This window comes from Chanodichthys erythropterus, chromosome 11, assembly GCF_024489055.1.
Source record: "Chanodichthys erythropterus isolate Z2021 chromosome 11, ASM2448905v1, whole genome shotgun sequence".
NCBI classification, from domain to species: domain Eukaryota; kingdom Metazoa; phylum Chordata; class Actinopteri; order Cypriniformes; family Xenocyprididae; genus Chanodichthys; species Chanodichthys erythropterus.
In genome coordinates this window covers 58,235,389-58,248,300 of record NC_090231.1, presented here as the reverse complement: position 1 = coordinate 58,248,300, position 12,912 = coordinate 58,235,389, and positions in this window count along the sequence as shown.

Genomic DNA, 12,912 nt, shown 5'->3' with positions numbered 1-12,912 from the left:
TTTATAATGAGAGTACATTGATTTTATTATTGTTAATTTCAAAGCTTTCAATCTCTTTTTGTTTTTTCAGACAGGTGCAGTTGTAACCTTAAGATTTTATTTGTGGATTTAACATTTTTAAGTGTCTACAGCAAAAGAGCTGTAAAAATTCTAAAATGGATTCAAGATATTTTCGTAATCCATTTAAAAATATATAATACAATTAAATTAATAAAAGTTGTATCCATAAAATAATTTAATATACAAGTGTCATGTTTGTGATTTTTATTCATTGTGTAAACAATAGCTTCTGACCTTTCAATAAAATCAGATTCATGCTTTATTTATTCAGAAACACAAGTATCTTAATGTTATTTGTTTACTTTGCTTTTCATTGTTTTAGTGTAACATGTAGGCCTAAAGCGTCCCCTAAATATATAAAACTGGGCGGGCATTAGGACCCGGGGGAGGTTGTTGTGTTCTCAAATTCAGCGCGGCAATCCAGAATAGTGAATCCAAAAATCTTTATATTGCATATCACTAGGGTGACCAGATTTCTCATGGTGGAATACGGGACGAGTGCGCAATATGACCATTATATAAGAAATTTTATTTCACTATATTATATATATATACTGCCCTCCAAGAGTTTGAAAACACCCCTGGAAAAGTCTGGTTTTGGACGATATCAGCATAAATCCTTATAATTTTCTGGTGCAAATACATTACAGTAACTTGACATTATCCAGCAATAATAATTTTCATGTGTTCATTTCATTTCATTACATAATAATGGCAGTATATACATGTCAAAGTCAGACATGCCCCTTTGCCAGCTGTGATGCCTGGTTACTGGTTTAAACTTGGCCCAGGTTTGTAAAAGATTTTTGGGTCAGCACACCTTAATAGCTTCAATAATTGATTGCCAATTAAGTTTAGAATACAATGAAATAATTAGAACCCAGTTTAGGTCAGATAGCTGCTAATGCTGGATATTTTGATGAATCAAAATTTAAGTTTTTTTCTATGTATAAACTGTTTATGTAATAAAATGTGTTTTTATAATTTGTGTTGTCCCTTACCAGTGCAAAATTATCACAAATTAAAAAGGATTCATGCCAATATTGTCCAAAACCCCACTTTTCTAGGGCGTTTCCAAACTTTTGGAGGGCAGTGTAGATATAAATATTTGTTATATATTGTTATATAAAAAGAAATTTACAAACAAGTTACAAACAATACAACAAATACGACAGAGATTAAACTTGTTTTTTCACATTTGAATATACTGACACATATTTAATTAGGCTACTGTCCCTTTAAGACCGAATCCATGGATGTAATATAGGCTACTGACACATTTCCTGTTTTTACCCACCTGTTTACGTCCACTTAACCGACTGTATTTACGTGAGATACTCCACACGATGGACATTTTGAAAAACTATGTGTGCATTTGACCATTCAGGCGCGAGGAGAACTGATCGCGCGAAAGAGAGAGAGAGAGAGTGCGTGAGAGAGAGGCTTCTGGTCTGTGTTATTCAGCGTGATTCCGCCTATCCCGCCTTCACTAATCGATAACGAATTGTGATTGAATGGTAACTTTGTTCTATGACGAATTGATTAGGCTGTTCTTGTGTGACAGAACTCCATCATATCACATAAAATAGATAGTATCAATATGTTTAACTCAACATCTCTATTTCACATAATCATACATCATCATCATCATTGGTTCTTTATTAGACCGCCATCTTAGGCCCATCAATCAACTCTCACTTAGAACAAAACTAATATTTATACCTTATCTATTTTGTAAATACATGTAATAGATGTTTATTTTTTATTTTTTTCCCACTAATATATCTGCTACACAAAATAAATACAATGCAGTTATCTTTCCAGAGGATAATTTCTACCGTTGTTGTACATTGCCATTTCACCCAGCCCTAAAACCTCTCAGTAAAAGTATTAAGGCATTAATAAAGACATAACAGTATGACTTTCCATAAAGCTTGACTTGACTTGTCTACACTCTTAAAACTGCTGGGTTAAGAACAACCCAAATTGCACTGAAAATAGACAAACCCAGCGGTTGGGTAGTTTTATTTAACTCAACTATTGATTAAAAATGACTATATGGCTGGCTTAAAATGAACCCAAAATAGGTTGGAAATTAAAAATCAGACACATAATTACTAGAGGCAAAAATAATAATTGGAATGTGAACATTTATTATAAGCAATTCAATAAATGTTTATTGTTTAATTATGTTAAATATTAATTTATTAAACATTAATAATAGTTATTTTCTAACATACTTTGGGTTCATTTTAAGCAAGCAATACAGTCATTTTTAAACAATAGTCGAGTTAAATAAAACTGTCCAGGAGGTTGGAGCAAACATTTAACCCAACCACTGGGTTTGTTCATTTTCAACCCAACTTGGGTTGTTTTTAACCCAGAAGTTTTTGGAGCGTAGAAGCAGGACCTGCAGAACTTCGGCCTAAAATTTCTAAATGTCAAAACTCCAACAGAGAATATGATTGATCCTAATGAGTATTTAATCGGCCATAGTGAGCATGTTACCAGCGATCAAAGGCTGCTCTTATGAAATCTCTTATAACAAGATCATATAGTGCACTCCTGGTTTTTGTCAACTGAGGAAAAGGGGAAATAGTAGAAGGCAGATGGTTTTTGATGATCTTGGGATGAAGTTTATTCCACAGTGCATTACAACTAAATTTCTGGAGATACCAGAATGCCACTGAAGAAATTGGATGATAAACTGGGCCCATCAAAGTGTTCATTTAGGACAGAATACTTCGGTCTGTGATCTATGGCAATGATGGATTGATAGATGGATATTTGAAGAAGAACGGAGAGAGACAGAGACAAAGGGAGAGATCCCACTCTGGGGAAATCACTATATTCTGCACATAAACAGATTCATCATCAACACTGACAAATAGTGTGCCGCATAAAGATCATCCTAAGTGAGAGCGAGAAGACTGGGTGTGTGGAAAAGATGGAAAATATAGCTAAAGATGGAAAAACAGCTAGAAAAACAGGGTTTTATAGGTAGTCTGCAGGGTTAATCATTTGGACTATACCATACTGACGGGTGGGGCTGATAGACCTGTTAGACCATCTTGCTAAAACTGGTTAAAACTGGAAAACAAACCAGCTACGAAGTTCCAAATTGACCAAGTTGATATTGCATGCTATTTCTAGAAGGATTTCTCCTGCTCACACTTCCCCTCTTGTTTTTACCGCATTCTGAGACCATATACATCCCGTCTTCTGAATATTTTATCATAGAACCAACTTTGAGATTCATCCTCAGAGAGTGAGAGAGAACCAACAATGGAGAGAACAAGGAGGAGGAGGAAGAGGTGAAATGAAGGGTGGAAGGCATCAAAACCTTGACCCTCACCTCAAACGCACACATTCTCCCCCTAGATCAGAAGGAAAACATTGCCCCAGGATATGATGTATGAATTTCTAGTAGCTGTAGGGTAAAGCCTCGGTAGGGTTGATGAGCAATATCAGTCCTGAGCAGCTAAGACAGCATTACGCAGTTTAAAATCAGTAATAAAGCAGCACTTACAACACTTCGGTGTGGATCTAAGATGTCTGAAGGGTGTAAAAGTGAGTTTCTTAGAGATGATGGGGGGCTGCATCATTAATCGAGCCCTTGCCCTCTCTCTGTCTGTTAATGACAGTAAATGAGAGGTAATTATGGGCTGTCAGTTGGACCGCTCCACTCTTCCATTGCATTACAGGGGTCTGTGTCATTTCCTACTGACTGCACCACACCCCACAGACTTCCATTACCACACCATTGTCCAAACAAACACACACAACTTTAGAACTGACAGACATAGAAGAAGATTTTGTTCAGAGGAACAAATGAATTTTATGGGACAAATGATAATGAAATACACTTTCAATGGTTTTGTTGTACACTTCACTTCAAGTACACGTAACGGAAGCAAGCTAGAAAGAGTTGTGCATGTAAACCTCACTACCCTGACCTCAAGAGGCACATAAGCCTCCCATGCTGGAGACACCGGTTCGAGTCCCGTTCTGAGCTGGTTGAGTTGGACCAGTTAAATTTGGTGCCGTGACCCGGATGGGAGTGAGGTTTAGGGGGGTGAGTGTAACGGAAGCAAACAAGTAAGAGCTGTGCTTGTAAACCTCACTCCCCTGGCCTCAAGAGGCCGAATGTTTTACGCACCATTTACACGTGATAGGGAGCATGTGTAAATTTCTTTCGTACTAACTTCAGAACATGCTGAATCTGAAAATTTACGTCACGATTTAATCAAAAATTTGCTCTGTTCGTGTTTCATGAATGAGGCCCAATGTACATTTTTGCTCTGCTTTCGGTTTTCTCGTCTTTCTTCCCTTTCCCCTGCTGGACAAACCAAGTTAGAGCAGTTTATGGTTGTTGTTTTTTTTGGAACATGGTCCATTTTGGTCTGCTAGTCCTAACCAAGATGGTTTACTAGTTCAACCTCCGACCAGCTGGTAGTCTAGTTGACCAACCATGTAGACCGAGACTGTCCTCCAAAAAAAAAACGACCCTATAGGTCGTTTTTCAAGCACCTTATTACGACCTATATTTACGTTTTGAAGTCATGCGCAAAAATAATGACAGTGTCGTGTTACGCCTGTCGTCATGAAATGACGTATGACTGTCATTACCAATCAAAATGCTTGTTCATTTAAATGCAATGTGTGGACTTTTTACACCATTTCTCCTATTTCCATTTAGCAAAACTAATTTTTTATTAGCGACTACACCCACCCCCATCCCTAAACCTACCCTAAGTGATTTATAGTGCATATACACTTTATGAGCACATGTGTTCCCTGGGATCGAACCCACGATAGCATGATTACATGATTGCATATTGTTATTGCAATGCTCTGCCAATTGAGCTACGCGAAACCTGAAAAATGACAGATAAAAGGGAACAATGCATTCAAATGAAAGTGTCCTGTTGTCGAAAGGGGTGCAATTTTAGCAAACGCTCCTATGGGTCGTATTTCAGGGAAGTGACAAACAACCTATATGGTCGTATTGGTTGGAGAACATGTTGCGTTTTCATAAATGACTAGCTTTGATCAGTTATGGCTCATTTCCACAGAACGCAAATATTTCTGTTTCGATTGTCAGAAGTTGGGAATGGTACCAAAACCAAACCGTACCACTTTTATGGGACTCTTCTGTTGGGGTACCTGAGCCAGACTCACTACAGAGCGTTGATTAGTTAACAGAGAATCATCGCTTATGCATGCTACAAGGCGAATGACAACTTTTTTTTAAAAAACAGTTGAAACGCAATACTGTTGCAACACAAATAACCACATGCAGAGAAGCAAGAACAAGAATGACGGTGATTGCTGCTTTCTGGCATACATCACGCCTATCAAGTGAGGGTACTGTTGGCAGTGGAAGCTCAAGCCGGATCAGGGTTTACCGTCCCGAATCGTATTGTACTGTACTGCTCAGGTGCCAGTATAAATTAGGGCTACTACTGCTGTATTCCACAAGGTAAGTGCATGCCTCTCTGTAGAGCCCATCCTGCTTCAGTTTACCCCTCATAATCCTTTTTTCTCACCACCTCTAGTCTTGTACAGATAACTCTCAAACTCTGAAGCCTCTCTTTGATCACTGTGTGTTTGTCTCCCAGTGAAATCCCCAGGAACCCTTGCATCTTGCTCCTGTCTCTATTTGTCTCTTATCAGACTGGGGTGCAGGTGCCCTGCCCTCCCCCTTTTCACCTCTGAGAGGGTCCAGCATGGTCCCAGCTGGTCCTGCTAACACATTCCACTGCAGCCTAATTACAGTGGGGACTAAGGGGCCGCTATGACCTCTGCCTTAACCCCCCTTCATGGCCCCCCAAGGGCCCGAGCAGAGAGGAGGGGCTGCGCTGACACAGATCACGGAGGACACTCCAGGTGGCGGGACAGCGCAGGGAATTGGAAGTCATGAATATATTAACAGAAGAGCATAATGAATTCAAATTAAATTATACGTGCCCAGCCCTGCGTGACAGGGTCTTGCAGCTAGCGGGGATATTTTAGGGGGCAAATTATTATACCTTTCAGATGAATATGATGAGAGAGACAATGGCCGAAGTACAAGCGGATGCATTTGTCGCAAAGTTTGTATTATAAAGATAAGAAGAAGGAGAGCATCGTGTGAGATGATTGGTCATTTGCTTGGTCCAGTGGCAATGGGGGCAACAGGATTTTAGGTCCGGAGGTCAGAAAGCTCCCAGCTGTCCCACTTCACACGATGGCCCAATCTGAGGCCTGGACCCTTGGGGATGGGGGGTGATTCACAGACAGCAATGCCCAAGATGACCCTCCGGAGCATAAGGAGGAGGATGGGGGGTTTCTGAAAGTTGGAGTGGTACATCCTCTTGAAGAAGTCCCAGGACTGCCCTGTGGGATGGAGGGAATAGGGAGGGTGTGCGGAAAGCGGGAGGCAATGCTGCTCATTGCCTACGGCAAGACAGAATAATTCTGTCTATTGTTTGGCATATCCTGTAAACAACCTGAATCCCTCCCATTCAGTGAACTCACTCAAAATTCAGTGGGATTTGCACCATTTTCATCACCAACCCGTCCAATGCATTTGCCATTGACGCATGCACAAAAAAATCAATAAAATCCTTTGATTCTCTCTGCTTTCCACTAGTAATTAGCTGCACCACCTTAGCGTAAACCTCTCATCACACAGAAAGAGGTAGCAACACCGCGAGCGAGGGAGGGAGAGCGAGTCTGCCACACTTTCATTTGCTGTTGCAAAGGCATAATGTGCAAATGACAAGAGCAATCGGAAATTAATGGAGGACAATACACAGGCAGCATGTTGAGGCATCGTCTTAATTATGAATGCTGAAAGCCAATTAATCCCGCTCTGCGGCACACTTCATTTTCAGATATTATTTAGTGAAACGGAAAGATGTGAGAATATGACAGGGTGGAGAGGAAGAGCAGGATGGGCAAAGATAAGCATGGAATTCAGCCTCTTCCTCTGCTCTCTGGATTTCTTTCTCCCAGTGGTCTACGCCATGCCCCTCATCTCCTCTTTTTTCCTTCTCTCGCCCTCCCCTGTTTCTTGCATGCACTCCTTCTGTCATGTTTCCTACCCCCCTTCCTCTTCCCTTCTTTAGCTCTTTTTCTCTGTAATCATGTTGAACAGCTCGTACCCCCTGCCTTCGACTCTGTGGAATTACCAGGATTAGGGTTCTCCTGTGCACACAGGGTGAGGGGTCGGTCCAGGTCAAACACAACCTGATTTACCCTGCTTGCCTGACTTCGCTAAAGAAACTAGGGCAGCACAATTAATCACATTAAACCCAAAGTTGTGCTATGACCTTGTGTGATTACTACATCACAAAAGACTGTGAGTTAAATGAAAAAATAAATGTAGTCCGCAAGCAATGCATTCTTTTTTGTCTATAGTAAGTAGGCAGATTCTACAGTGTCCGGGTTTCCCCAAATTTTGGTGACTTTTCACAGATGTTTCATGCTTTTAGGATTCACAATAAAGCAGCAGAACAATGCTATGCAAAATGTGCAGAATTTCTCTGATTTTAATGAAAAATAATGTATTTTAGCATATTATCAAAATATTTTTAAAAAATGACAACGTTAAAGTAACTCGATAATTGTGGCTGTTTATAGTTAAAAATTGAATCCATTTGGAGGTATTCCCAGTGTTGCCAAGTCATTGGGCTACTTTTACACTGTTGCTGCGGGTTGAAGCGACTTCAAATAACATGTTATTTAGCCCCTGGAATGCAAATTTTACAAGGGGAACCCAGCCAAAAAAGCACATTTTACCCCCAGAAAGTGATTTTTACCGGGGACCTGTTATGCGATTGGGCTAGTTTTGAGTAGCAATTGGGCGGGTTTTGTTGTGAATACCTGGCAACCCTGGGTATTCCTTTGGTGTTATTTCTTGCTACTGTTGTCTGTGGTTTTCGCACATTCTAGTGAACATGAGAGCAGCTGTTTAAATGTGAATTTCTGTCTTTGACAATAAATCAACAGCAAAAAGAGACGTTTAGTGGATTGCAATTAAAATTGCATATCACAGTTTTAAATCAGAAAATGTATAACAATAAGAGACCATATTTTGCATAACAACAATGCAACAATTTTAACAAACACAAAACCATATAAACAAATATATAATGCATCATAATTAGATACCCTAGGAATATATATAAAATACATAGTATAGTTCAAATATATTAACGTATTTACTGACATATCGCTGTATTTATTTAATCTGATTTTAAATGCAAGATAGCTATACAGTTTCACTTTAGCACAATCAAATATACTTCTGTATATCTTTAGTTGGACCTCAGCATTACATTCGCACAATTAAAGTGCATTAAGTACAAAATTAGTTCCAATTTAGCAGACTTTAAGTATACCAGTTTAGTATACCAAAAGTACAATTGCATGGTATTTTTATTAAGCACATAAATATGTAAATGTATTTGTAGTATACTTAGCATAAAATAAATGAATTTCAAATACATATTTATTTTGCACTAGGATAAAACAATGTTTGTTTCAAAGTTCAGCTCAGAAGGACTTTTGTAAAGCTTCAGAGAAGTGAAGACAAATGTAGCAGCAGTCGTGGTAAGATCATAAGCTTGCAGAAAAAGTGATCAATACAGTTATTGCATTATTAAAGCAGTACTGATTAAAGGCCAGAGAACTCTGTGATATGAAAGATAATGCAACTCTGTAAATATCGAGGCAGTGCAATATACTTTCTTATGTTTATGCTTAAGGCCTGCATGCAGGCTCAGTTCGCATCGTACACAACATCTTGAGTAACAGATCTGCTGTTGGGCCGTGTGCATGTGTGTATTGGAGGGGGTGATTAGAAGGTGTGAGACAGCAGATGGGTATGTCTAAAAAAGCCCAGCAGTCATTGGGGTATACATCCGATAGGGGGGGAGGGTGCAAAATGATATCAAACAGATGCAGTAACATTAACGACCATATAAAACATCCAGCAATGTTCGTGCATACAGATCAGCGTGCTGCTGCATGGCGAACCACAAGTGAATAACATCTTAAATGCACTCCCATCCCATGATCCTCTCTGCTTCCGTGACAGGACAGAAATGGTAATAAATGGAGAGGACAAGTGTGTCGTCTTGAAGCCACCGCCATATGTGTGTTTGCATTGTCTTCTATAACTTTGGCACAGATGGCGCCTACCGATGTCACAATACCACAGTGTCTATTGTCTCGCCATCACACTAATGATGAGACGAGATGGCAAAAATAATAATGGTCAAAAAATGAATCAAGCTGTCCTCATTGAACTGGTATATCCAGAAGGGCCTTTTCCGAAGAGAAAGCAGCCAGTCCAGTAATTAACTTATATGATAATGAATGACTAATTATGCTCGTCAGGAGAGGCCCCCCATGACCCGCTTTCTTACAAACTGTCGGTCCGTCACGTCACCAAAGGGCTTATCAAATCCTGACCCTGAAATAGATGAGAAATCTGTCCATGTTCCCCCGGAGCATGTACACACACACACACTTGAGGAAAAACAAAAAGAAAGACATATGAAAGAAATCTACACACATGCATGCAGAGAAAGGATAAATGACATGAAGTATCCAGTCATATTAGTCCCTTTGTGAAAAAGAAGTGCGCTTAATTGTACTGTAGTGTACTTCAAATTTTAATAGTTGGCCTTTTTTTAACTGTACTTGCAGAGAATATAATATGAATGAAATAAAAGGCAACTTAAAGAGAGTAGACTTTCATGTTTTCTTAAAGGGAAGGTTGATTATGATTTCACTTTTTTAAAGTGTGTAATGTTGCTGTTTGAGCATAAACAACATCTGCAAAGTTATGATGCTCAAAGTTTAACTATATAAATTTATCCACTAACCATTCAGAAAGTTGTAACTTCTTCCTGAGTCTCTCCATCAGTGTCGACTCCGGTTTGAACACTTTCGTCATTTTGGCTGCGTGAGATTCTCCAGCTTTGTTGTTGTTGAGCTGTTAAAGCTCCGCCCTCTTCTGGAAAGGGGGCGGAAGCATCAGCTCATTTGCATTTAAAGGGACACACACAAAAACGGTGTGTTTTTGCTCACACCCAAATAGAGGCAAATTTGACAAGCTATAATAAATGATCTGTGGGGGATTTTGAGCTCAAACTTCACAGACACATTCTGGAGACACCAGAGACTTATATTACATCTTGTGAAAGGGGCATTATAGGTCCACTTTAACACACTTTTAAAAAGTGCACTTTGTTATAATATCTGATTAAAACTTTTACATTTTAAATCATTACTTACAAGTTTCAGTAGAAATGACATTAAAGTATTACATTAGTTTACCATAAATGCTTGTCAGTACATTCAACACTTTAACCATATTTCAAAGACAACAGAAGTAATTATGAAATTACATAAAAAGATGTGCTGCTAAAGTGGGTCAAAAAAGCTCATTTTTCTAGCTCTAAATCATTCTAGTTAAAGTTCTAATTGCATTTAATGTAAATTTAATCTACAAAACATTTTAAAGGTGCCCAAGAATGCTTTTTCACAAGATGTAATATAAGTCTAAGGTGTCTCCTGAATGTGTCTGTGAAGTTTCAGCTCAAAATACCCCATAGATTTTTTTAAATTAATTTTTTAACTGCCTATTTTGGGGCATCATTAAATATACACTGATTTTGGCAGCGCGCCGCCCCTTTAATTTGTCTGCTCCCTGCCACACGAGCTCTCGACTATAATACATTGCATTTACCAAGTTCACACAGCTAATATAACCTTAAAATGGATCTTTACAAGATGTTCGTCATGCATGCTGCATGTATGCGTCGGATCATGTGTGTAAAGTATTTATTTTGATGTTTACATTTGATTCTGGATGAGTTTGAGGCTAAAGCTAACATTACACACTGTTGGAGAGATTTATAAAGAATGAAGTTGTGTTTATGAATTATACAGACTGCAAGTGTTTAATAATGAAAATAGCGACGGCTCTTGTCTCCATGAATACAGTAATAAACTATGGTAACTTTAACCACATTTAACAGTACATTAGCAACATGCTAACGAAACATTTAGAAAGACAATTTACAAATATCACTAAAAATATCATGATATCATGAATCATGTCAGTTATTATTGCTCCATCTGCCATTTTTCGCTGTTGTTCTTGCTTGCTTACCTTGTCTGTGCACAAATCCAGACGTTAATACTGCCTTTCCTTGTCTAATGCCTTGAACATGAGCTGGCATATGCAAATATTGGGGTCATACATATTAATGATCCCAACTGTTACGTAACAGTTGGTGTTATGTTGAGATTCGCCTGTTTTCCGGAAGTCTTTTAAACAAATGAGATTTACATAAGAAGGAGGAAACAATGGAGTTTGAAACTCAATGTATGTCATTTCCATGTACTGAACTCTTGTTAATCAACTATGCCTAGGTCAATTCAATTTTTGATTCTAGGGCACCTTTAATTTTGGTGCAAACAAAAACATTACATTCAGTTTGCACTAAAGTAAACTATTTTAAAGTATATTATTTCCGTAATAATAAAAAGTATGCTAAAGTGTGCTTCTTTTTCATAAGGGATGGCCTAGAAAAAGCTAAAATTGTTCAAATCCACAGTGGGTTTTTCCCCCTTATGATCATATGACCAGCTTATATGCATGTTTTGAATGCAGAATAAATGAATCATGGGTTATAAATATTGCAGTTTATAAATTGATATTACAAACATTTTTACGGGTTCTATAATATATAATGATTCTGTAGCTCAAATTGCGCAATGCACATCAAGTATATTAACATACAGATTACATTAAAATACTCAATTTTGATTGCGTTCTCTTGAAATCTTCAGTGCTCACTACTGCCCCCTTTAGGACTGAAGGAAGTACTGCAGTACACTCTTTTCTCCTGTCTCTTTTCCCACACTTTCTCTCAATACACTCATCCCCCACACAATCTAATTGTGCTTATTTCTCTCAGCTATCTGTAGTGCTTTCTAATGTTTTCTGCCATATCCGCAGGGAAGCACATCTGGAACAGAAGCATCGCCTCTCTTCTGCAGGTGGAGGTGTGATCGCAGTGGAGACTCTCACAAGGTGTCATGGCTGACTCGCTTGAACTCTGCACAGAAAAACACAAGCCAAATTCTTTGAATGAGCATAATTAAAGAAAAAGTGACAGAAAGGCAGATGGTCGGATTATAAGATTTGTTATATTAGGGAAGCACCAATACAGGCATTGGCTAAAACTGATCACGGATTGGCAAGAATCTTACAGTTTTTCTCTATGATCTCTTTGGATAATTTTTTGAAACAGACTTAACATTGTCTAAACTGTCATTGCAGTTGTCAGCTGTTTTATGGGACATCACAGCACTATTGTACATCTGCAAAATGTAGTAACTCGCCCAAAACATCGAATTCATGTTTTAAAACCCTAGTTATTGTCAGTAAATTGGCCAGTGCCAAAAAGTGTTTTTGTCATCATGTGAGCTGTACTGCTCAAAATGTTCAGATGTTTTTTCACCACGGCAGTTTACCGGCAAAAGTCGATACTATAGTACACAGAACAGGAATATGCTCCTTTATTTTTGTAGCAGTGTAAAACAGAAAACTTTCAATGTCACAGATACAGTATTTATGGAATATACATGTACGTCAGACAGATTTTGATCATTTTGCATGCAAAGCCTCACAATGAAAGAATGTTTTGGAGTTGTGAAAAGTTTGACAGTTTCACTGAGAATCTCCTCATCAGATTTGATCAGTAAGCCACAGGCTAATTTAGTTGTTGCACAAATCGTACTTACAGTATTATTTTACACACATGACAAAACACATGCAATTTGCTT